Below are 27628 nucleotides of genomic sequence, written 5' to 3' on the forward strand. Positions count from 1 at the left end.
AAAGTAAGAATAATATATAAATGTAACTTATATAAAAGAGTCATTTCTTTGCTCAGCACATATAATTAAATTAACTCCTAACTGTAATTTTAAAATAATTTTTTTCATTGGAAAGAGAGAATCTCTTAAATGTCATGCGTTTTGGTAATCAACAATTAGAAATGTCCTGGAATCTTCTAAAGGGAATAATATTTTTATTTCCACTCACTTTTGTGTGCTCAGAATATTCATAAATTTGAATGCCTGAAGCAGTAAAACAGTAATAATATCTTTTTATTGTTATCATTACTTGAAAAAAATATACGTTCTTCTACAAATAAAGGATCGGTGGACAGTTTTTCACATCTTTTTCAAAGTATCCAGGACAACATGAACTCTCTCGTACTTTTCCTCGGAGTCACCTTTTTAGCTTTATGTAAGTGTCTTAAGTTAACGTAGAACAGAATGTCTGAGTTTAAAAAATGGAATGCAAATATTATGAACAAAAAGAGCTTCTATAACAATTAAAAACATTTTTATCGTAAAGTTTAAAAATTATCAATATTTACATTAAAAAAGCCATTAATATTTCCAATTTTCATAGCTATGTTAAAGTATGAGATAAATCATTATTTTATGATATTTTTTAAGTGAAATTTTGTATAACTATTTAAAATTAGAATATTAATCTGATTTATAATTACTAAATTTCTAAGAAATAACTAATGAATGATAGAAGGATTGCTATTCCCCACCCCCCCATTTTGAAGGCAAAGTAAAAAATAAATTTTATTAATTGGAGTTAAAATAAAACTTTAAATTGTTTTAAAGCCGTGTTTCTTAAATTTTGTTCACTCAATTTCAGGAAAAATAAAAATCATATAATACTGCGCTTACATTGATATGGATAATATTAATGACGAGGAAATATGTATTAGATTCTGTTGATTTTTAAGTCATCTAAATCGTCTTTTTTGCTCCTAACTTCAATGATGATCATGTAATAGCTTAAACAAAATCAGTCTGATTGAGCGAAGCTTCGAACAATATTTATTCATCCTAGGGACATATAAGCTGTAATAAGAGTAAACATATCAAACAGATAAGAAAATTAAAAAAAAAGTCTTCTAATTAGCTTTGCTCACTGCAAAATGTTCGTGTCTTTTTAAAAAGCTATTTTTTCAAATTGGTCTACGACATACACGCAGATAAACGTTGCATTTATTTAAAGAAATAGGTTATTCCACAAGGTTTCAAATATCTAAATAATATATTCTAAATTGTACCAATTAATTAACTATCCCAATTTGTACGTGGAAATATTATTGTTCAAGTTGCTACTTTCGAAGTAATTAAAACAACTATAATTCCATGTTTTACTGAAGAAAATTTTATATTTATAATATACTGTGAAAGGATAACTAATTATGCTAGTTGTATACTATTTCTTTGTTTGACATGATATACATTTTTATGTTCGAGCAAAACTTTCGTTATATAGAGTAAAGAATATGATGCTGTAAATCAAAAATCATGATTTAATTATAAACGTGTTTATATTTGACTCATTAAATTTCTTTTTAAAAAATTTGCATAATTACTCTTAGGTGCAGCTCGTCCAACTGGTAAGTAAAAGTTTCATTATGATAAAATGACATTTGATAGTAATCATTGTCTATTGATGCCCTAATAGTCTGTTCATATTATAAAGGCTTATGTCGATTCTTTGACTATCTGATGAAAATAAAATTAATCTTTTTAAAACAGGCAAAGGAAAAATATATGACTGAAGAATGGAAAATATATTTTCTTTTCTGGAAAATGAATTCCTTTCAAGTTCTTTCTTTTCAAATATTTAAATCACAATAAGAGGTTAAAAAATCTTAAATTTCTTCATTTAATCGAAAAGTCATATAATCGTTAAGAAAATGCGTTCATTTTTTAATTTTCATTATTAAAGTGAGAAAGTGAGAATTTTCATAATTAAAGCAATTTCTCGGAATTCGTCTAATTTTTGAAGTAGGTGCTAGATAATAAGGGAAGTTAGTTAACACATTCTTTTTTTGTTCAGTTGCTAGCATCAATTTTCTTTTCACGTTTCTCATTAATGTATTTAGAAAATAATTTTTCAACATTTTTATAATTCCAATTTTAGAATTACTTCACCGAGTAACAATGCGACAGAAAATTTAAACTGAAATTCTTATCAAATACAGGTTTCTCCTTGCGTTTAAAGAAAAAAAAAACATACCTAGCTATTAATTTGTGCCTATGCAACTCCTTACAAGGCTTCTATTGAGAAAACTTCGTACTTATATATCATTAGCTTATTTACAGCTTAATGAAAGTCTCAACATTTAAGTAAATAAAATATATACGTAGTTATTCGCGTAAAACGGCTCACCAAATATAATTTAAATTTTGAAAGTTGCCTTTGGCAAATGCCAATATCTCCAAAGAACTTGTATTTAAACCAGTGCTTGCATTGGATTAAACATGGCATTTTGCTAACACCAAAGATTGTAGAAGACCTAAATAACATAACAAAAGATTTCATATTATTATTTTATTTCTAAACTAAATACCCCTGACAGAAGAGATCAAATACAAATGTATAAATTCAGTATTTATCGTTTCTTCGTTCTAGGTAACTCATTCGATAACTTTTCATAAGCAGTCACTAAGAATAAGGATTTTTACTACACAATATTTTGATTATTATCCTGATCTGATAACCTTACTCAATAAGATATATTTTATCATGATTAACTGTATTTTTCTTCATTTTTACAGAGCATAAAGTCAGTAAGTAAAATTTTAATTACTTTTTTATTCTGTTCCAGTTCAATTATAAGATATAATTAGTTTTTCCATATAAAAACAAGCTTAAATAACAATGTTAGTAACAAGTATTTGACTTTTCACATAAAATAATTTTTATTTCATTTTGAAGACGAAATTTTTTTTGATAAATCTTATTTCAATTTGTCATGTATCAATTAAAGGAACTTGCATGCATTTTGAAAAACCTGAGGTGTATACAATTTCATTACTTTAATTTCCACTAATTTGTTAAGACTACTAAAGATTTTTAAACTGAAGTAAATATAAAATAAATTATGTAATTTGCATAATTATTATACTTAAAATTACTTACGTAAGAAATTGAAAAAGATTATAATGGATTCATCTTTTGTAAAATTGTTATTTGTTTAGCATTTAAAGACTTAACTGCTAAGAAAATGTAAAAGCATTGCACATTAAACGGCTTAAATGTGCATAAAATTATTCTTAAAGACACTTTATAGTGTAATTCCCCGTTGTGTTTTTTTCATAGGTTTCCAGATGGTTAAAATATAACAGCTTAAGTTGAAATAAATCAAAAATTTACTAGTCTAAACAACAATTCAGTAACATGCACAAAACCGTTGTTTTAAAATGATTTTTAGAATTGCTTACATATTGTTTTTAATTATTGCATTGACTGAAACAAAAGTCCTATCTTTATAGCTTCAAAACTGGTAACACACGGTAAGTAACTATACATTCTCACATTCATGATTTTCACTTTATTCAGTAGAATAATTCCACAAATTCTACATAATGTTTCGGAGCATTTTTTGTAACACATAATAAAAATGCAAAAATGATTGTAATCATTCATAAAGACAATTCATATGAGTAAATCACAAGTTTTCTCTCAATTATTTGATTTAGACAATTATTATTTATCTCACAATGTAAGCTCGAATCCCTTAGCACCGAATATTTTTTTATAATAAGAAATTTCATACAAAATGTAAAATGGGACTAAAACAATTGTTATTAATTAATTTTGAATAAAATTTTTATTTATAAAATTAATGAAAGCTAGAAAAATTTACATTATGATCATCCTCACATTTTTCAATGAACGGGTGTGGGTATCATGAAGGACTCGTGAGTAAGTTGCAATAATATTTAACTACTTTTGAAGAAACTTGGGAATCAATATTACATTTATTTTTGTGAGTTATAGGAAAGGTTACGGTCTTAAGCAGATTTGTGTAAACCGGGTCGTAATAGCTCAAATAATCGAAACGTGTATCACCGGAACTGCACGACTGGTAGGTTTTTCATCATATTACGTCTAAAGTTTATATGCAAAGTAGATAATGTATGGTGAATTTATTAGCAGAGCTTAAGTAGTTGGAGGTTCAAGAGTTATCAAAGAAAATGGTATAAGAATTTCTAAAGAAAAATATAGAGTAAGAGAAAAATGTTGATAAAATGTGATTGAAAAATCTTTTAAATTTATTTTACATTGCATGAGCTCATGCATAATTTATGATGGGTTTATTTAACAGAAATAATTCTTGCGTTTTCATTTGAAAAAAAAACTTTATGAAGGCCAATTTACAGAACTAAGTAACGGAATTAATTAATAAACTTTGTTTTGCATTTGAAAAAAATTTTTGTTTCATTTTGTAGTTCATAAATTCAAAGAAGGTAAGTGAAATTCAAATATTCTTAAAAATGAACTTAAAATTAGATTTAATTTACATAATTATGTTTCATTTTTTCGGAAAAGAATTGAATTTCTTACTTTTTTAATTTTTCTAATAAATATTTTATTTAGCACGTGTACATTTATTTTGGTTTATTTTCCCCAAGTTTTAGAAGAATTAATTTGTCAATTAATTAAACGCTCCTGCATTTGCTAATGTTTTAAATTGAAAAATGGTCTAGGCCAGCCACCGTGAAGGTCGGTAGACTTTATGCATAACAATAGTTCATTTATGCAAGAATGGCAAATATAATGGCATACCCGATAAATCAGTAAATACCAAAACTTAGCATACTTATCACGCTAAATAATCTATTTTAAACTATAATGTGCAATGTTTGCCTCTATAAATAAAAAATATAGCTTCGTATATAAAAAATACAGCTTGGTACACCTACCGTCATGCCAAGTGGTATCTAATGTATCAAGAAAGACAAAGCTTTTTGAGTCAACCAGAACACTGTCATGTATCAGAATAAGAAAACTATCAAGATTTTATCCTTCAAATTAAGCTGCCTATTATCCCATTACCTCTTGGCTTAAAACTGGCTATTATGAGGAGGGACAATTACCTTAATTTCATATGAATTATAACTGATATGCCATTGAATTTGAATTTTTATAACACTAGACTTTTATAGACAGTTTGAATCCTGTTGTTCGCATTTTGTTCTTCAGACATTGTGCAGCATTATTTTGCCATCGTCAATCTACTAGACTGAGACATTATGTTTTAATCATCATTCGAAATTTGAAAAGTTTAAATGTCCACTTTTAACTTTTTTTCTTAAATTGATATTCTCCCTTTAAAAGTAATCACATTTACTTGAATGAACATGATAGTTTCGAACGATTCAAGAAAGTATAGATAACTACTTTTTTTTATTTTTAAGATATATATTTTGATTTTTTTTTGGTATTTGCATTTATATTTGTTTGCGTATCTCTTATAAGCACTTTAGCACACCATGAAAACATACTTTTTTTTGCAGAAGTAACACCTAAACCTAAAAATGGACTTGGATTAAGTAAGTATTAACTGTGTTTCGTATATTCTGAAATGTACATAGCGTTTGATTTTACAGTATTTTATAATTAAGAAAATAAAAATGCTTTTCTAATTTTTATCATACTGACACCAAAAGAAACATGTAATATACGATCCTTGTGTATTACAACTAGTTGAAAGTATAATCACTTCTTTAATTAGTTTAATAGTTCGTAAGTTGAGCTCCGTTATACTATTCTAGATGATTCAAAGCAATATATATACACTATCTGGCCATTAATGACCGGACACCCCTAATTTCGGATACATGAGGTGCTAGTATCAAGTCAGTAGGGCGTAGGGCTGCCACGCGCCGGAATCACAGCTTTAACCCTTCTAGGAAGGCTGTCCGCTAGGTGTTGGTACACGGCGGCAGGTATTGCCCGCCATTCCTCCTGTAACATGGCGAAGAGTTGAGTGGTGGTTTTGGGGCGTTGTGGTCTGGCCCTCAACCGGCGCTCCAACTCATCCCAGAGATGCTCAATTGGATTGATGTCGGGACTTTGGGATGGCCAGTCAAGCTCTTGCACCCCCATTTCATCAAACCAGTCCGTGATGCCATGTGCTTTATGAATGGCAGCGTTATCGTGTTGAAACACAAAGGGGCCATTACCGAACTGTTGCCACAGGATGGGAAGTGCCGAATTGTCCAGGATGTCTCTATACCCTTCTGCGTTCAGGGTTCCACGCACTAACACGAAGGGTCCAAGGCCAAACCATGAGAAACAGCCCCACACCATAATTCCTCCACCGCCGAACTTCACAGTGTCCGGTCATTAATGGCTAGATAGTGTATATCGGAGTATAGTGACGCATTATTAGTTTACGCAAATCATAATAGCCAATTTCGTTGACATAACTGTACTTTAAAGTTTATTTGTGTTATATTTAAGATTTTTAACTGTTATTTAATATGGTTAGTTCATCAATAAAAGCAAAAGTGCAAAATTGTAAGCATAACAGAGAATTTCAAACCTGGTGGACTGAGAAATATAGCATGATTCGTAAAGGCGACAAAAGAGTGTGTGTTCTATGTTCTGGAACAGTGGTATGTAGAACATCTTCTGTAAAACGGCATTTTGAAACAAATCACAAACTCGTTAGTCAAAAAAGCGAGCCAGAGCAAAAGGAATTAATTGCAAGTGCAATGAAAGACAGAAATAAATAGTCCGCTTCTATGATTAAATATTGTTATACGAGTGCGGCTAGTTACTCGGCTGCAAATGTCATTGCTCGGCATAGTAAACCTTTTCAAGAGGGAGAGTTTTTGAAGGAAGCCTAGTTAGCATGCGCGCCCTCACTTTTTGATTATTTCGATAACACAGATAAGATAATTCCGCTCATCAAAGATAACCCTCTATCTAGAAACATAATAAAAGAAAGAATATTAAAACTGGCCGGAAATGTAGCAGATCAACAAAAAATAGACATTAACTCCTCTCTTTCTATATCGCTATGGCTTGACGAAAGAACTGACATCACTGAAACTGCACGTTTAGCTGTTTTTGCTTGATATTGCGGCGAAAACGTCATTAAGATAGAATTAATTGATATAACATCGTTGTTAACAACTACAATGGGCACGTACGGCTGTTGAAATTTCGTTTATTGAGAAAGAAATTGACTTGAATTTTTTTTTGTAAGAACTGATTATGCTCCAAGTATGGTGGGCAAAAAAAAATGGTTTCATAAGTTTATTTCGTAGGACATTCGATTCATGAATTCCACTGCCTCATTCACCGATAAGCCTTGTGTGCTAAGTGTGGTTTAACATCTCTTGATTATGTAATAGGGTAGTCACAAAAATAGTCAACCTCATTTCGCCGCAAGCTTTAAATAAGCGAAAGTTTGATGCTCTGTTGGATGAAGTCAACTCGGTGTATAATGGCTTATTGATGTATAATAATACTCGCTGGTTGAGCCGCGGGAACGTAATTCAAAGATTTGTTGATTGCGTTTAAGAAATCAGACTGTTTCTGTAAAATGAGGGGAAAATTGAACAATACCCATAGTTGTTGGATGTTATGTGGTTTTCAAAATTTATGTTTTTTACAGACATATGGCAACGTTTCAATGAATTGAATGTGAAGCTTCAAGGCACGAATAAAACGATTATCGTCATGATAGATCTCATTCGCGCTTTTGATGCTTAAACTGCATATTTTCAGGAATGGTGTTATTACAAGAAACTACAAGTATTTTCCAAACTTGAAAAAAGTATCAACGATTTAGATATACATGAGAAACCAGGTGAAGAAACAGTCACCGAAGAATTTATTTCTGTTATTGATTCTGTAATCAAGGAATTTTCAGCGAGATTTTCCCAGTTCAAAGAATTGTCAGAAACACTCAGATTTATTATGTAGCCTGATGTGACTTTATTTGATAAATTGAACTTGTCCCGATTCGATAGGTTCGAAATTGAAGAATTTTAAATGCAGCTGATTGTTTCCTGTCCAGTTCAATATGGATTCAAAAATTTATTGAAACAAGAAAAGAGTTGGAATTAATCGAAACAGAAAGATTGACAAGCAATATAAGTAAAAACGCGAATAACAAAATTTTGGAAGAATGTAATTCGTTACCAGACACATTTAACTGTTTGAAGAAGCTGTCTCATGCTATTTTAACTATATTTTTGTCTACCTATGACTGCGAGTCATTATTTTCAGAGATGAATAACATTAAACACTCACTCAAAAACCGATTGACGGAGGACTCCACTTCAGCATACTAATATCTTACAACCCTAATATAAGTTATTTGTCATCTAATCTGCGACAACAGAATTCACACTGATGTTACTTTAAAGTTTAATTATGCGTAAAACTGAGACATTACAATATTTTTTTCGTTGTAAATAAAGAGTTTTGAATTGATAATATCTAGTATTATCATTTCCCCAATAATCACGTAAGTCAAAATTATTTGATGACACGTCTATGACCTTATTAAACATTTTTTAAGAGAAAATGGTACGTTGATACATAAAGGTTCGCCACCCCTTTCTTAGAGCATGACAAACTTTAACCGAATAAAAACCATTTATTCCGTAAATTTTTCACTTTTGTATTTCTCACTACATTTGTGATAATCAATAACTTTTAAAACACGTATTTCGGTAAAATTTTACACTACGAATAAAAAAAATTACCTAATGAACGATTTAAATTCCGTATATTTTGGTTTTATTATCAGAATTATGGTTTTTTTCAATCAGAAATGTCATAACCATACAGTACGGTAATGTTACCAGATTTTTTTCTCCGAATAATATAGGACTATTTCTGATCTGGAAAAAGCACAGCGGTAGATAATTTACAATAAAAAAATAGCAAAAAGTTTCACTTTACTTTTTTACAAATCTATTAATGGATTGAATTTACAAATTTTTTCTGGGGGTACATCCGGAATGCCTTATCCATAGACATGTTTTTGAAAATCTGTTTGAATATCAACACTAAAGGTATTAAAACATAAAGCATTTTAAAAATTGAAGTTTTTGCTGTATAATTTAGTATTTATTTTGTGACAGAAGCATCTTTCCTCGTTTAATGTTTATTAATCAATTTCAAATGCTTGTTCTTACAGAAACTAATTGCCAGCGTAAGTGATAATGAAACACTATTTTTCAGACATTTTTACTTTAAATAACATTAAACTATTTTTAAATATGCACATTTTTATGATATAAATTTGAACTTTTATTAGAGCATAGAAGTTAGTTTGAAGTAAATATTTTGGAAAAACTAACTACTAATTAAAATTTTATAATTTTAAGCTTTTGATATTTATGCAATTGTAAGATCAGTGCGTACTTTAAATACTTATACTTGAATATAAATATAAAAGTTAGTAATTTTTCTACTTAAAGTTTTCATTATGAATTTTTTATATTATTGCTCATCTAGATGATGAAGATTACTCGAAATATTTCTCCTTTATTTCTGCATTTGTGTAAATATATATTAAATATTCTTAATATTAATTATTCTATATTCGAACTTAAATCTTTTACTAATCTGCATTTATTATTCTTACAGAGGGAGCTCTAGTCGGTAAGTTATAAAAAATACTTCTTTAAAATTTTTCAATTTTGGTGTTATTGTTAATTTTTTTAAATGAACCATGGAGGGAATCCAAGAGATTTAAATTAATTTCTCAACAATATTCCTGACAATTTATTTAAAGTTTAACTGTCTGTTAAGCTAAGATTATTTTTCAAAACATTTTCAAATTCTTCGCTGATGTTTCGTTCTTTTACCGAGGTTAAATCTTTGGATGGTATTTGTTTGCTAGGCAAGCAAGAAATTCTATACCCTAGCAAAGAAACCAGCGTGAACTAGTATAGATATTTCCTGGTTACTTTATAATACACATTATTTCTAAACAGAAATTTTAAAAATGATCAAAATATGTCCATGCACATATAATTAAAATGTGACAAATAGAAATGATTTTACCGGGCGCAATCATTTTATTTAATATTTGAGTAGCTTAAATTCTTAAATACTAAATGCTTAAAATATTAATGAAGAAAAAATTAAAAAATTATTTGACTAGATATGCGTTTCTGTAAAAATGTACTACGTTATTCAGAAGTGGCAGATTTAGAAATAAACGAAACTAATTTAAGAAAACTAGTCATATTCATTCACCTCTAAGCGGCTTATAAAGTTATAATTTAGAAACATAAGCAATACGCAGAATTCCAATCAATCTTAATAACTCAAAGATTTATTGGATAGATTATTTAAATAAAATTTTCTTGCATGCTTAATAAATGCTCAAATGACTGTTTAAAAATTATGTATGTACATAAATGTTCCGTATATTTTTAGGAGTTGACAGAGGATGTAAGTCATAAATACTTTATTTCTAATGACTTTATTATAAAACGAAGTATGAAAAAATCATTTTACGTAAAAAAAAATTAAAATTAAATTAAATAAATTTATACTAACTTGAATACTTATTTTATATATTGACTTATATTGACTTATATTTGAATACTTATTGTGGCAAGGAAATCCTTAGTCTTAAGCTTTAAAAGTTTCGAAATTAAATATCGAATGTCTAAGCTAATATACTTTGATTATGCAATTTTGTATGGAAGATCAACAATCTTGGCTATAGTAATCAATCTCAATGGAAGGGAGGTGCCATGGACAGGAGGCGCTGGCGTTTGTCAGGTGTTGCGGCAGCCAAGGCCTTCAAAGGGCTGCTGCGCAGACAAAGAAAGAAGACGAAGAATCAATCCTATTTACATTTTTAATGCAATTTAATTTTTTTATGCTTTTATTGTATAATAAAAACTCAACTATTTACATTGCATTATAATACACACCGTAAATGAAACATCGGATATTGTCTAAAATATAATGAGTCTAAGATATAATATCTAACAATTGAACAAAGATATAATGATGATAACTTATAGAAATTATCTCAAAAATGTATTTACATAATCCATTAAATAAAATAAAACCGTAATTTTAACACATTTTGAGCATAAAATTTGAGTTTGAGTAGAAGTATCTTTAAAATTTAGCTAACGGATATATTAAAAAATAATTATTTTGAAAAATAAAATTTTAAGTAGTTCCAAATATAGTTATTATAAAGTGTACTATTTTTTTTAATGTAATAAAAATTGCTTTGTTCTGTTGCAGTGGAAAGAGGAATTTCAGGTAAGAAATAGTTTGCTTTTTAACTGCATATAAAAAGAATATTTCCTAACTGATTAGTTATTCTGCTCTTAATACTTCAGATTCTTGCAACCGACAAGAAGGCTCACTTCTATTTCTCGTAATAGATTCTTATTTATCACTTTTTTTAATTCGATATTTTCCCCAAAAAGAGATTTTTACTGATAAAATACATAATTAATATAAATTTATGTAAGAGCGTTTAGTTTATATGTTAATAGCAACGAAACGAATGAATACCCGGATTTAGAAAAGTATATAGTTTGCGTGTTTTCTGTCTGTACATGAAACTCATAAACTTTGTAGTATTATATTAAAAATCACAATTATATTTATCTGATTCAAGATTAGGAAAAATCTTCATTAAGTTATAAAATATATCTAAGTTTCATAATTGTAACATTTTAGTTTTTTTATTTCTTAATAAAAAAAAGTTCCCTTAGTAAAATAATTATATATTTAAAGATGGATCAGGAATTTTAGAATGACGAGCTATAACTATTCGACCATACAAATAAATGAAACAAAAATTTTCAAAAAACGAAATATTATTCATCCAAATTCTTAACTGATTTTCCTTTAAAAAACTCTCTGCTACGGGAGATATAATGAAGTGAAAATTTATTTCCACTTTATTAAGGTGCAAAATTCAATTGACTTTCGGTTGAAATAGTGCCATAGTATCGAACATCAAGTTTAAAATGCAATTATTTTCATGATATTATAGTTTAACTTAAAACTTATGATGCAACAGTTTAATCGTTAGTTTAAAAGATGCAACAGTTTTGAGCGATATTATAGTTCACCTTAGATAAAAAACATTTCCGAAGTCTCGTGCTTTTTTTGCACTGTCTCTTTAATTCATTATTATAAATTCTGAAATTGTTATATTGTGGCAATATTTCAAGAATTCATTAAGCTTCAAAATATTTCAAATTAATGGAAAGTACTCTCAAACTATTTAAAATATGAAGTGGGTAATACATATTTTATCATTTTATTATCTTTTCTAACATTGATATGGTTTTTTCCTCATTAGTCAGTAAATTTGTCAGTAATTAGTAAAATAAGTATTAAATTAATAAATCAGTAAAATTTTTAAAAGTAATCTTTACATATACAGTTATAATAAGATCTTAAAAATTAAACTAATTTGTGTTATAGATGTTTTATATACTGTTATGTAAAATGTTCGCAAATACCGAAATTGGAAATAGACGCAAACTCGTTAATAAAACATCAAAAATAAAGCGATACAATCATTGTAGATATATTTGAAGAGAGTTATTCTTCTTTTTCTAAGCTTTGATTTTCAAACAACCTGTTTTAATGCAACAGTACGCACTAGTATACAGGCAAATAGATTCAACATTATCATAATAAAAATTATAAAAGCTTTATTATTTACTATTGTTTTTAGCGTCTAATAATGAAAAACACGTGGCAGCTGTAAACAAAATTTCCCAGAAACGCTTTCTATTACATTTTTTATAAACGTTTTCTATGCTCTTTTATTTAATGATTAAAATTGTTGATTTGGAAGAAATTTTTCCCATTTACAGGAATTATTAATAATGGTAAGTGGAAGTTTATTGATATTTGTCCAAAATATTTCAAGAAATTAATTTAATCACTCACAGTAGAAATTTATTTACCGATATTTATTATTTGAAAAATGGATTAGAATATTTATATGAATTATTATTTTTTCATTTGAATGCATCATTTTTAGTTTTTATGACAGGTTAGGCTTAAGTTTGAATGGATTAACTTTTTTAAGTTCATGAGCATATGTTCCTTAATAGTCAACATTATTAACGCTTTTCCTCAAGCATTATTATAACGCTAAGATGTTGACTTTCCTTAAGTTAACAACAATCACCTGCTGTAAATAACAATACTTTTCAAATTTAATTCTAGATTCACTCTTGCTTTCAAAACATACAATAATTCTTTTTAGTTTTCATTACGCTTTTGCAAGCTTTTCATTTCGCTAAGAAACTTAAAAAGAGTTGCTAAATGAGTTTAGGTATCAATGAGTTTACTTAATTTTTACACTCATCACATTTAACATGAGGGAAAATATGATGTGTGTCGCCTGTATGTATTATCTTTTTAATATAAAAATGTTTTTATCCATTAAGTCTTTGTTTATACATTTTATTCAATAACAAACTTCTTGTCTGTACTATATAGCTGCTGGTGCAGTAAGCGGTAAGAAGACGTTTATTGTGATACATATTTTTGTTATAGTAACAAGTTAATGTTATAGTAACTTCGAAAAAAATCTGTTCCTTTTTCGAAATAAAGTTGTTTTAAAAATGGGTCATTTTAAAAGACCACATATAATAATTTGCCCTTAAACAAAATTAATGAAATCACATATCACTTTCAAAATACAAAAACTATGATAGAAGATATCAAACAATTAATATATCTATATATAAAATTTGAAATGTAAATAAAAAGCTATCAAACTTTCACTGAGCATTATTAAGTACAATGATTTTCATTAAGTACATTCACTATTAAATTTTTAATCCTATTTGGATCGATTAATATAAATTATGAACAAAATTATACATTTAAGATCAATTATAAATATTGCTTATTTCTATAAATAATGCCATAAGAAGAGGTTTCAAATCGGATTAAACAAAAAATCTCATAAAACTGACAATAAAATTTAAGATCTTGAATTAAAATGTTTAAATTTTTTATTTCCTTTTATCTCGCTCTATTTACCATAATTTATAGTACATACAAAGTCTACATGTTTCTAAATTCATGACATTCTCTTTGACAAAAAATAACACCGCTATTGCCCAGACTTCATTTTTAAGGGCTTTAACAGAACTAGAAATAAAAAAAAATAAGATATAGTGAAAAAGAACTTCAAGATTTCAAAAAATTTGACATGATGAACATGAATGACCATTTCAAAATTTTAATTTGATGAAGACCATTTCAAAATTTTAATATGTGTATTCTGGGTTTATTCGGTGCAAACAGAAGGATTTATAAATGTATGAGTGACTCAACATAATTTTAGAACTATTTCAATAAATTCATATTAAAAAGAATTATCTATATACTTTTTGGGAGTCCTCAATTCAATAGAACGCTGTTTGTGTATATTTAATATTTAATTTAACTATATACCTAAAATTTTCTTTTTCTTTTGAATGAATGTTAATCTGAATATTTTTTGTTGGCTTCAGATCTCACGGAACATTGAAGTAAGTTCATTTTATAATTTTAACCATTCAAACTACTACTATATCTAATTATCTTAAACGCAGAGTAAACTATTATTTGTATTTTGTAATTGGATACCAGTAAGCAACGTCAGGCGTTGGTTAACCAATCAGGATCGACACATTGACGTGGCATCGCTTTCAGGCGTACAAATAAATCTGAATCGAAAATTTATTCAGTTTGGTTATAAGACCAAACTTTTAAGTTGTAACATTACATGCCATACAGATACATGTGATGATTAGACACATCCATATGTGATTATTTTCACGTACCCAATTGTGTAATTTAAATATTTTGTGTACTATTTGCTTTGATTTTTCTGCAGAATTTATTTTAATTAAAAGAAAATATGAAATTATGTAGCGAATGTATAAGCAGTTGTGTGTATTGTATCTAAATATATTTTACTTGATATTAGGTTTACAATTTTTTTTAAAATTATCATCAGTAATTAAAAGTAGTTAAAACATTTTTAATACTTCATTAATATATTTTTTAATAGCGGGCACTTGTGATGTATTGTCCCATTGTACAGGAGTTCCAGAGCTGCTACTCTCTTCTCGTTACCCAGTGGGCACCTGTGGCGAAGCGTCGCCCACAATCACAAGCAAGTTTATAGGGCGGGTCTCAATCACATCAAGGAGAAAGGGCATAGAACACAGAGAGAAAGAAAAATCCACGCTTTGAGCGGGATTCGAACCCGCAACCATCGACTCCGCAGTCGGGCACGCTAACCACTCGGCCACCTGGTCGGCATTTCATTAATATAAGAGATGCATTAAATTACCTTTTAAATGTAAGCAACTAGTTAGATATTCCGAAGAAATTCGTATAAATAAATTCGACGCAATGGGCTGAACTTAATTTCTAACTTTAATCTCTGAGTTACCTTTTTCTTTAGTGCTTCCATATTAATTTATTATGAATTATATTACGATATCAGGCGTGATTAGCGTTATATACACTGTTTGAAATTTCTCCGAAAAAATGGTTAAATGACAATTTATTTAATCGTTATTTTACCACGCTCAAACAAAACAGTCAAATATAAACAAATGAATAAGATGGTAATCAAGCTGTAACTGGGAGAACAAAATGTTTATTAACTGCTTTCACTGAATACTGTAAAACAACTAGGATTTTATCGAACCAACTAAGTCAGCCTAAGGAAGCCACGTAGTTCCTAATAACTGCACGCATAATTTAGTCGAGAAGGCTAATGCGTCTGTCTCAAAACCAGCATAAATGGAGTTCGATTCCCAGAGTTGACACCACAATATTTCTTCCATTCCCTTCAACACATGAAGTGTTTCTTGTGTTCTGCACTCCCCGAATTGTTTCCAACACTCTGAAACGCCCATTATCTAACGAAATGCCTAGATTTTTGTTCAGTTAAATTTATTAAACAGGTTCAAAAACAGTAAAGGCATAAAATGTTCTTTATGGTAATCGGATGGCCAGACTGTTGCTGGTTATTTTACCATAATTTCACAAAGAAAATTCCAACAGTGCACGTATGCTTCCTTATAATTTCACTTTAAACTACAATATTTGAATTTGATAAATTTAGTATTTAAAGTCATTTAGTTATTATCACGAGTGTTTAATTACATTTTGTGTGAAAACTCTTTATTGGTCTGTCACCATTAAAAAAAATATTTAATTTAAATAGAATTGCACTAAAATATATAACCAAACTTTCTAACTTATTCTAAAAAAATTACGTTACTATTGTGACGATACTTACGACTGTGAGTTACAAAATTGTATGATTTCTTCTGTAATATATCTTTGTATCGTCATATTATCCAACTAGGCGAATATAATGAATCAAAGGAATAAAAATTTCGTATACATTTAAAGATTAAATAAACGTGAATACACTCGTAAATACATATTGGGAATAATATTTTCCCTACTTAATTTCATGTAACTAATTTTTTTAAATCCATCTAGGGAACGCAGGGGTTTAATTGTGAGGGTATTTGTTTTGCAAATTCATCAAAAAAACATATTTAATATAATGTTAAACTCATGAATGTTTTTTTCAACAATAATTCGGACGGTTACCTTCATCCTGGTTTGTATTTGAAACTAAAATGTTGCTCAGCTTGTTCATAATATTTTTTAAAGGTTATTTTTATCCACACTACCCACACTATATGGGACTAGTGTGGATAAACTTGATAATTTGTTAAGTAGTAAAGTGATGAACCAGAACATACACTTAAGATGTAATTGCTGGCGTAATTATTTCTCGTCTCAATATTTGAGAAATGTCTTTTTGCCAGAAAAAAAAGAAAGATTCAAGAAAAGAATAATCGATTATTATAATTTCCAAATCTATAAGCAGCTTATCTACCAAAATATTTTTTTAAAGAAATGAAAAAGATAGCTAGTACAAGATTTTCCTCAATCCATGCAATGATTTTGTTGTTTTCCATTTCTTACTTAAAGCATATAAGTTTTACGTTCTCTAAAAACCACAAGCGTGGCTCTTGAGAAGTGTTATTTAGTTGAAACACGTTTGAGAATGTTTAATTCTGCTGCCTTGATAATAACAGAACCCAAAATTTTATTTGCACATAATTTAAAAAAAAAACACAAATTAAAGTTTGATAGATGGTTAGACAGTATACAAATCTAAGTAGTGAATTTATAATACAACACAATGCAGCAAATTTTTGCAAAAAATCATTTTCTTATTTAAAACATAATAGAAAAATACTACTCCATAGTTTGACATTAGCGCAAAAACTAGAAAATATGAAAGTATTTTCATTTTTTTCTTCACAAAATTATATTTTTTCCTAAGAATACAAACTTTTACTTCAAAATAAACTAAATTGAAGAATACAGTGTAAAATCTTACAGCAAAAAAAACTCAGATATATTAACTATGTATGATCTAACGTTTTTCTTCTTAAAAATATCAGTTCATAATTATTTTAATTTTGTTGAAATTTCATATCTTAATGTATACACGCTGAAATGAGCTACTTAAGCAGTTAATCTTTCAATAATTTCCTTAAATGGATAAATTTGAAAAAAAAATAATTTCAGCAGTTCTCTAATTTTTACATTAGCAACAGATTTTGTTACACAAAATAATAATATTTTAACTAATTTCTAAAACTCTCTATCGAATTTTGAACAGCAAACTAATTTTGCAGATATGTTCTTACATATTATTATTCAGAATATAAAAAAAAAACTATATGAAATACTAACAAAATTATTTTTCACCTATTCTAAACGAAGAAAATGAGTATTAAAAGTATCTGATCAATACAAATGCAAAATCAAAAAAATAACAAATAAAATTTAATAACATTTTTCATTTAAAAATTGTAAATAACACAGCAATTACTTTCATTCGTAAAAACATATAACAGCCTTTATTTTAAGATAGGGTTAGTAATTCTGTAATAAATATGTGTACTTTTCTAGATCTCTTGGGAGTCGTAGGTAATAAAAATATTGCATTTTTTTACATCTATCTTGTCTTATTTTATTAATTTTTTTCCAAGATGAAAAAAAGAAAATATTAAAAAACACACAGGTGATAATTATGAATGCTATTTTACAATTTTGACTGTCTCACTGCTTTTTGAAGCAACTTATGCTATGAATCAGGGCTTTCTTTGTTTTTGCATAATTTACACTTCATTTTTTTACAAAGCTTGTGTTAAAGGTGAAATAATTCGTTGTTTTCCTCACTTCTACACAATATTTTATCAGAAATGACTCTTTAAGAACTAAAACATTTGATACCACAAATTTTTAATCGGAATTCAGATTGTTCATTTGTTTATTTTTTTAGGAATTCGTAAGATGTAATTAATCCCTTTTAAAGATAAAAATTTTTAGAAGCAATGAAGAAATAAAATAGCAATTTCTTCCCTTTATAGAATCCGAGATCAGAAATATATTCTCTATCCATTTGAGTAACTTAACTACCTCACCTAGTTTTCAGTTATGTAAATTTAATTGTATGTAACTAACTTTTTTCCGGGGCCTGAGTTTTTCTTAAATTGAAACAAAACACTCAGATTATGTAATGTTTATTTTAATGCCATTTAATATTTCATTAAAATCATGCTTTTATCAGTCGCTAACGAATAAGCTCCAATTATTAAAAAATGCAATTAGTACTTTCTGAAGAACATCTATAGGGTTGGTTGGTTGGTTGGTGTCGTATCCTCTATAGAATCATATTTCATGGTGTGCTTGAATAGTTTTTGTTATTTCTATGGCATTAAAAGAATACAAATCCTCTTCTGTGGGGTAGTTTAAAAGGTGAAGGCCTGCAGCGACTGCAGGGCAGTTAAAAACATGATATGGTGTCAGTTCCACATTAAGACAGTTGCCACAGTTTTGATATTTTCTAGTCTTATCTGTAGAAATTTTCATGTTTTTATGATGTTTTGTTCTTAGTCTGATGAGAGTAGTGGCTGTCTTCCTATCGATGTCAAGATTAGTTATTTGATCTTGGGCTTTGATTTTTAAAGGGGTGAATAGTTTTGATTTTGCATAAGCATTTGCATCTGCCAACGTGGTTGGGATTGAGTTTTGATTTAGATCTCTGGCATTTTTAGCCAAGGAATCAGCTATTTCATTAAACTCTAGGTTCACATGGGCGGGAATCCACTGCAAGAAGCAATTTTTCCGGAGGCGCTGAAGTTGTCCAAGTTGTTCTATGATATTCAGGACAAGGCTTGAGGTACCTTTGCTGAGGGCCTGTAAGGCAGACCTGCAGTCGCTGAAGATGGTGATACCACTAAGCTGCTCCGAAGGTTCAAGATTGATGTACGTTTCGATAGCCGTAGAAATGGCTATCAATTCTGCTGTAAAATTAGATGCGATTTTTCCAGCACCAGTTGCGAATTCTCGTCTTTGATCATCAGGAAGGAGCAGTACCACTCCCGCACCTCCGTTGGTGAAGGTGGAGTCAGAAGATCCATCAGTAAAAGCCCTGACATGATTGAGGCCAGATAGAGAGTCGATAGTTTTCATCCCAATTTCCTTGAGTTTATTCGCGTGGTCTTTTTTCGAGCAGGGCTCGATGAGTTCTAGACAGATTGTCGTATTCTCTGGAACAACTCCAATAGCGGGAGTTTCGTTTCTGATAAGACAGTCTTCGGGTTTAAGGTGAATTTTTTCTCTGATGGCCCTGTCAAACAGAAGGGGAGATGACCTTTTGAGTCTAGATTTCTTATTCCAGTTTATAATAGTACGATGTGAAATGTGCCCCTCGTCAAGACTATGGGCATTATTTGTAAATTTAACAGTTAACATTTGTCTCCTCTCTTCCAGAGGGACCAAACCGCATTCCTCTTGAATTCTTAAGTTGTTTGTTGATGAGACAGCACCAGACATTATTTTTGCAGCTTTTGCTTGTACATTATCAAGTCTCTCTCTTGAAGTAGAGGAGGAGTGTGACCATACAGGTGTGGCATATTCCATTATCGGTCTTATAAGAGTTGTGTAAGTAGTTTTCAGTGTTTTTGGTGCAGCACCCCATTTTGTGCCACAAAGCCTCCTAAGGATGTTGAGCTTTTTTAGTGCTTTATTTGAGCACTCTAGAATGTGGTGGTGAAAACGAAGCTCTTCGTCAAGTATTATACCGAGGTACTTTGGGTTAGAAATCTTTTCTATGGGGGTGTCAAACAATGTGATATTAGGACAAAATGTGTGCCGGTGTTTTCTGTCTGTGCTGAACACGCTGAGTTTAGTCTTGTTAGGATTAATGACTAGTTTAAGGTCTCTTGACCATTTTTCCAATCCTCTTATTGATTTGTTAAGCTCAGCTTCAGATTTCTGAATGTTCTCGCTGCTGTGCCAGATGGCGATATCATCTGCGTAGCATGCTACTTTTGCTTCTTCAGAGATGTGAGGATGTAAATCATTGACGTAAATAAGGAAAAGCAAGGGGCTCAATACCGATCCCTGTGGTACACCAGCCCAGAGTCGTTTCCTTTTGGATAGTACACCGTTAAATTTAACCCTAATTACTCTGCCTCTTAAAAATTCCGCAATCCAAATCAGGGCATTTCCATTTATTCCAATTTTGTGTGCTATTTGAATGAGCCTCTGCCTCCAGACACGGTCGAACGCGGAGGTCATGTCTAGAAATATGGTAGTTGTTTCTATAGGGTTACTCTCTACTTTTGGAACGCAAGATGAAGCGTCCAAAACAGTATAAACTATGTTTTAGTAAAGCAAAAGAAATTTAAGTTTATGACAATATAAATTTCATTTTATATTGCTTTATTAAAAATTTGCAGCTAAAGTCTCATTGTTTGTTTCAAAACATAAACTTTAATGCTTTTTTTATTTGCTTTTTTCAACCAATAAAAACAATTAAATTAGTCTCAGAATTTTTTTCCTTTAAATATAATAAAAAAAATTGAGCTTTGATAGGGCACCCATTCTTAATAACTAAAAATTATATTTTAAATTATTTATTTAAATAATAGATTTCAAAAATTTGATATTGATTTTTGCTTGTAATTATTTAATTAACAGGTGATGCTGTTGACCGTAAGTATAACATTTAAGTAATAAATATGTGTTCTCTTTCGAATAATTATAGTTTGATGTTAAATTGTTTTAGAGTTAAGTTTGTAGTTAAGAAAGCAAGAAATCAGGAAAAAAATTAAATCTGAGCTTGATTTTTTAATCATATGTAATGATAAAATTTCGAGATTATAGACTATTGTTACAAATTATATACTTTATTTTAGAAATTCCAAATTTTAAATGTGAATACAGCAGAGCTTTAAATATATATATAAATATATATATATATATATATATATATATATATATATATATATATATATATATACACTTTATTGACACTGCAACTACGTTATATAAGCTCCTTTAGCTGATGTACCAGAATTCGTTCATTTTTGATAATGATCAATCACCTCTTTTCAATTGGCTTTCTTACTCTAAATTTAAATCTTTATAGTAAATCCTTTTTTTATTAAATTTTCTTGAACCTTAAAAAATTATTGCGACTCTTAACACAAACTATTTCGAGTTAAATTGAACAAGAATTTTAACAAAACATATATTAAGGGCAAAATAGTGGTATACCTTGTAAAGTAAATTGACAATTTAACTTGAGTATGCATGATATACTTATATATATGAGATTAATTACTGATTATAATAACATATTTTAGATGTTGGACATGCTGGTAAGGCATTTTAGTTTCATATTTGAATGTGTGCTTTGTTATATATGTTTCTACCAAAGCAACACTCAAGTTTCACCTTACATACTTTCATTGCTTAGCAAATTATTTCTAAAAAGTGAAATTGCCTAAACTATGTAACGTTTAAAATATTTTTTCTGTTAAAACAAAAATCATGTTTCAGTATAAAATAGTATTCGAAATTGTTTTTTGCATTTAAATAAAAATTAAATTGAAACTTGTAACGCATTTTGCGACACTAAAATTTGCATTTCATAACATTTTCTTAGTCCAAAAAAAACATATTAACCAAATGTAAGATTTAAATAATGTTACTTTATTTTTAATAAAAGTTTTAGTTCAGGAAGTTTAATATATAAAAAATTTAGGAAAATTTTAAGAGTTGATATAACTTAAATATCAATGTAAATTATCATTCAACAGTAAAATAGGTTTTGAATAATATATTTTGATTATAAATATTTTTTTTTACTTGTTCTATACTGTAAAATATTACAGATCAAATTACGGTAAAATAACCGATACTTAGGGTGTCGATACTTTTAATCATTAAATTTATTTTAACCGGAACATATTTCGGAACAAAAAACCTGATAAACAGAAATTTTTACAGTAGTCATTACCGAAAATCGTTAAATTACTCTATTTAAATACATATTACTGAAAAAATTACTGTGTAATATACAACGGTAAAAATAGACTTTACGGATAATGAGCCCTAAGTGCCGTTACTTTATTTCGAAATTTGAATGATACCGTAATTTACAGTGTACTATGTCACAAATGTAAATAATAGAACAAAAAAATATAAACAATAGAAAAATCAACTTAGAAAGTGTTTCTTAGCAAAACTTTATTTAAAAATGTACTTATCTTTCTTGTCCCTTTTTTTATACAAACGTACTTTTGGTAAAATGAAATGCATTTTTCATTTCCAAACATATTTTTTGTTCCCTTTCATTTTACAAATGCATATTTCAATTTTATTTCAGCTCAAGGCTTAGTTGACAGTAAGTATTATTTCAGTCTTTACCAATAAAAATTTTAATAGACTAGACAAATACTTTTTATTTTATAAAAATAATTGAAACTTCATTATTATTAATCATTGAACCAGGTAGATAATTATTAAATGCCATTTCTGTTAAAGATTGATAAAGCAAAAAACTATATTTTGTTAATATTTTGGTCAACGAATATAGTTAAATAATTGTTAAATTTAAGTTTTAATCTTTTCGAATTTTTGTTAAGAATTTGTGAATCATTTAAATTTTTATAAAAAGAAACTATGATTATAATTTTTTTTTAAAATTTCGAATTCTGCAAATGAGCTCCAATAAAGTTTTCTAAGATAAATTAAGAATTCAAACGCATTTCACTACAAATTGGAGTTATAAATGTTGTTTTCAATTTTTAAATAAGCATTTCTGCTGTGTGTGGTGTGTTATTAACTATCTTGTCTATTTTCTTGCAAATATCAGATGTGGATCATGGGCGTAAGTATTCTCCTTATATTAAATATTTCATTTTAGACTATCGCAATACAATGAAGCAGAAGAAAAAGTAATTCGCTCATATTAAAAAAAAAGAAAACAATAGGGAAAAAGTTTATAATTTAATTAAGATTTTATTAATTGCAATGGGTAATTTTTTTATAGATTGCATTATATATTACAGCTGATTTTTGATACTTTTGTGCCGCTGATTTTAAATCTGCTATCATTTATCCTCGGCAAGTTACGGGTTTTATTATTTTTTTAAAATTACTTTTTCTGTCTATTTTTTGTGGAAATTTAAAAGTTTAAAATTGTTATATAGAACAGAGAGTAGCGTAAATGTAACTGCAAGCTAAAGTAGTAAGGGTTTACTATGAGATTTAAAATGTTCAGGAAGGTCGTCAGATATCCACAAGGGACACTTCCTTAATATGAATTTTTTCCTTGTATGCTTTTGAACTGGCCATTACAGTTAAGCAGAAAAGGAAAATTACGAGAGTCTAAATTAATCTAAATTATCCTCATGTAATACTTTGTAATTCATATAGCTTACAAAACATTCTTTAAATCGATTTCATTTTGCCATTTCTCGGCAACTGTTTTTCAATAATCATTTAAAGAAACTAACAATGTACCTGATATTTATTTGAAATCTGTCTGTTTGATTAATTCTGTCTCTTTAATTTGATTATTTGTAATCTGTGTGTTTAATTAATTCTTTCTTTTTGATTTGATTATTTGTAATCGGCCTGTTGATCTGCCATTCACATTTCCAGTACTTTATACATATTTTCTTGTGTAAACATTGCTGAACTAAATGAAAGTATAAACATGCCATTTGCAATCCACCATTCATCAATATTTATTGTTAAATTTTACTTTTTCTAGTTGGAAACGGAATAGATGGTAAGAACATTTTGAAATATTATTTTTAGAATTTAAACATTTGTTACTAATAGATGCAGTAAAATTTATCAACTGCTCCGTCGGTTTAGAAGGCAGACAGTTTGATAGGACAGTTTGATTGCTTTCTTTCTACCTATTCCACTGGAGAGGTCACGTTAAAAGTTTTAATTATATTCATTATAGTTATTGACCAATACTGTCGGTCAAGAGATAAAGTAGAAAAAAGACCATTACATCCCATAAAAGTAGAATTTTAAATTTAAATATCCCCCAGTCAAGGCGTAAATCAACGAAAGTGCCTGCTAATCGGACTGCACTTTCTCCAATCTCGATATGTCTCGTACATGTATTTTGACCTCCAACCGTCTTCTCCGACAAAATAACCAGAAATCTCTAAGAGTAGTTTAGAAGCTGGGAACAGGGTGCAATTGCAGTAATTCCTGCTCTTCAATCTTAATTGTGGTGAGCCATTATTGCCTATGGAGAATCATTAAGAATTATAGAGTAATTCAGACATTCGTCTAATGTACAATAGTTTGTAATAATTATTGCAATAGCTGTAACGTACGTAAAAATGCACTAAAGAAGAAAAAAAAAAGAAAACTTATACTAATTTTGGAATTAAAAATGATTGATATGTAATTATAATACATTAAGAATATTTTTATCTTTATTAAATGTTAAGTTATAATAAGGAAATTTAGAAATATTATATGTTTTGATTAAACACAAATATTTCATTATTTACAACAGGAAATCAAATCATTTACTCGTTATTTAGGATTTACACTTAGTATATGCCAATATATTTGCATTGCATGATTATTCGAAAACTATTTCGTCATAAACAAGGCAAATTTATCTATTTTTGTTATTATCATTTCCTCCTAAACAAATCTCATGGCCAAGAGGAAGAACATTATATTTTTGTTTCTTGTTTTTTTTTTCAAATTTACTGAAGAAAACTGCTGTAATCCGCTGACTGAAGCTTAGAAATCATTAAAGAAACTTAGGGTTTTTAAATCTTTATATATTTTAATTCTGCGATACATAATATCATATTTACAATAATAAAAATTTAAGAAAATGCAGTAACTGGTTGCAAAAGCTCATATTTTAGAGTTTCTATTCTTCATTCATGTTAAGTAGAAGTGTACTAGTTATTATTTGATTATTTTAAAATGGTAGACTGAATACAGATACATGTAATTATTTTAATAATAGAATAATTTCCAATACTCTGTTATTGCTTGAACGTACAAATTTAACAAATGTAAAATTGAAAATGATTATTTTCAGATCTTGCTTGTGGAAGTAATTATTTATACATTATATTTACTTTTTTAGTTATTTTTTGTTATAGCTTTAAAAAAATGTTTTTTAATTCTCTCTTTTCAAGTAATTTTTTGTTAAGGTTTTTTAAAAAGTGAAAAAAAGCTACAATCTTTTGATCTATGAGGTGGAATAACTAGCTAAATTGGCAAAAATTACAAAAGTACAATTGAAAATTTAGCATGTGTACCTCGTTTATGAAAGATTTTCACATGACAGTGTACTTTTTTGATGAAAAGTTCCATTGTTTTTTGTAAATTAAACTGCATTATAATTTAAATGTAAACGTATTAAAATGCTTTCATTATTTCTTTTAAAATTGAATCCTGAATAAATATTTTTATATGTTTATTTTAGTGAATTAAAAAAATCGCTTGCATCCAATTTCGATATTAATCGAAACTTTTCCTTATAGATTTTGGCATCTTAAATAAATTATTATTTTAAAAATACTTGAGAGATAGTTTATTTTTAACTTATAAGAATTACTCTTTAATATTACCGAATATTTCTTAAGACACGTAAAACTATACAATAGTTAGGAAATGAAAGTTTCAGTAGTATCAAAAATATCTGCAGCATACGAGGTTTCCGTTTCAAAGCTAACAATGAATGAACTTTTCTCATACTTTCTATTATTCTTATAATTTATCTACGATAATAAAAAATAACACTGTAGAAATTCTAAATTTTTCATATTGCAAAAACTTCCCAAATTATTTTATTAAAATGCTAAAAGTAACTGTCTTACTAATCTTAAGTGACATTTTGTAAAGTATTTTGACAATAAAACCATTGATAAGGGTTTGGAAAATGCAACTATGGATCAGCTAGAATCGTCAATTATAGGTAAACAATATCCTACTATTGCAAATAACTGTATAAAAAACCATCGAATATTTAACTGGAAATGTTAAGAACAAATTGAAAAGATGACAGATTTTATCTACACCTCAAAACCAACTTTTGTCGCAATGTTTCTTTTCAAAGCTGTATATTTAAAAAAAAACAGCTTAGATGAAACAAGCCCTCTTAGAAAAATATATTATCTATGACATCTGAATTCAAAATATTGCAAGTTATAAATTTTGAATTCAGCTTTCTTAACTATTTTTTTGTTTGTATTAAATAAAGTCATGTTTAGTAGACTTTTTCAAATTCTGATAATTAAAAAATATTCTAGGAGAGAAAATAAAAGTCTTCAAACTCAGTATCGAAACTAAATAAAAGAAAGTAATCTAATATAATTTGCAAAGTTTGCTTAGTTTTTCGTTTTTTAACTCAATTTATTTATTTATCTTTTCATACTAGCATGTCTTCTTTGATTTTTAATACTATTGCTATAAATAATGATACAAAACATTTTGTCAGGAGGATTATGAGGTCTTAACCTTCCATTTCAACTGCTGTTAATTGTTTTAGTTGCTAGAAATGATGTAATTTTTTAAAAATAATTTATCTTTTCATTTCACCTTTCTTCCCAGTTGGAAAAATTGCTGACGGTAAGATTCTATATTACATTTTACATTATTCACTATGGTTAAAGATATATATTAAACTAGTAAACTGAAGCTCGGTTAAACACCAGATTTTTATGCATAATTTATCTTTCCTTTTAAACTTATTTTTTAAATTTGGATATGGTATTATTTATAAAGTTATGTGATGAATTAAATTAATCATCTAAATGGTTTAACCATGGTTAATCAGCTAATGGTTAATTATCTAATTGTGCATACTTTTATTTGAAAATTCTCAGCAATATTTGGAATGTTTAAGTGATAAATTAACTTTTACCTAAGACTTTTTTTGCATAACTGAAATTTGTGAAAGAAAAAACAGTATTGATTGAATAAATTTTAATAAAAAAACTTTGCACATATTTTTTTCAGAGGTTGCTTCAGCAGGTAAATAATTTGGAATACTTAATGTATAATTTTTCATTCATATTTAATCTTTTTTTTAATCCAATACGTTTTAAAACATATTACTTCATGTCTTAAATTGCACATTAGATCATATTACATAATAAAATACATTGCTGTTTTTTCCAGTCCAAACTGGTAATTATATTTTACACTATTATGTTACTAAATCTATCTATCTATTCTCTCTCTCGCTCG

At 28.2% G+C, this 27628-nt stretch overlaps 1 long non-coding RNA gene across 1 annotated transcript; it reads left to right on the forward strand.

The window, feature by feature from the left end:
• Positions 1–2589: 2589 nt before the first annotated feature.
• LOC107438687 (uncharacterized) lies at positions 2590–27573 on the forward strand. Its single transcript, XR_015435783.1, has 22 exons — positions 2590–2626; positions 2773–2784; positions 3490–3510; positions 4450–4467; positions 5518–5553; positions 9165–9179; positions 9617–9631; positions 10415–10429; positions 11246–11263; positions 12844–12858; positions 13478–13495; positions 14503–14520; positions 17993–18010; positions 21071–21085; positions 21739–21753; positions 22764–22781; positions 23253–23267; positions 24156–24173; positions 25473–25487; positions 26990–27007; positions 27398–27412; positions 27560–27573. It is a non-coding gene; the product is annotated as an uncharacterized LOC107438687 (long non-coding RNA).
• The last annotated feature ends 55 nt before the right edge of the window (positions 27574–27628 follow it).

The sequence above is a fragment of the Parasteatoda tepidariorum genome, chromosome 7 (genome assembly GCF_982258835.1).
Source record: "Parasteatoda tepidariorum strain Cologne lab strain chromosome 7, Ptep-v5.0, whole genome shotgun sequence".
In the NCBI taxonomy this organism is placed as follows: domain Eukaryota; kingdom Metazoa; phylum Arthropoda; class Arachnida; order Araneae; family Theridiidae; genus Parasteatoda; species Parasteatoda tepidariorum.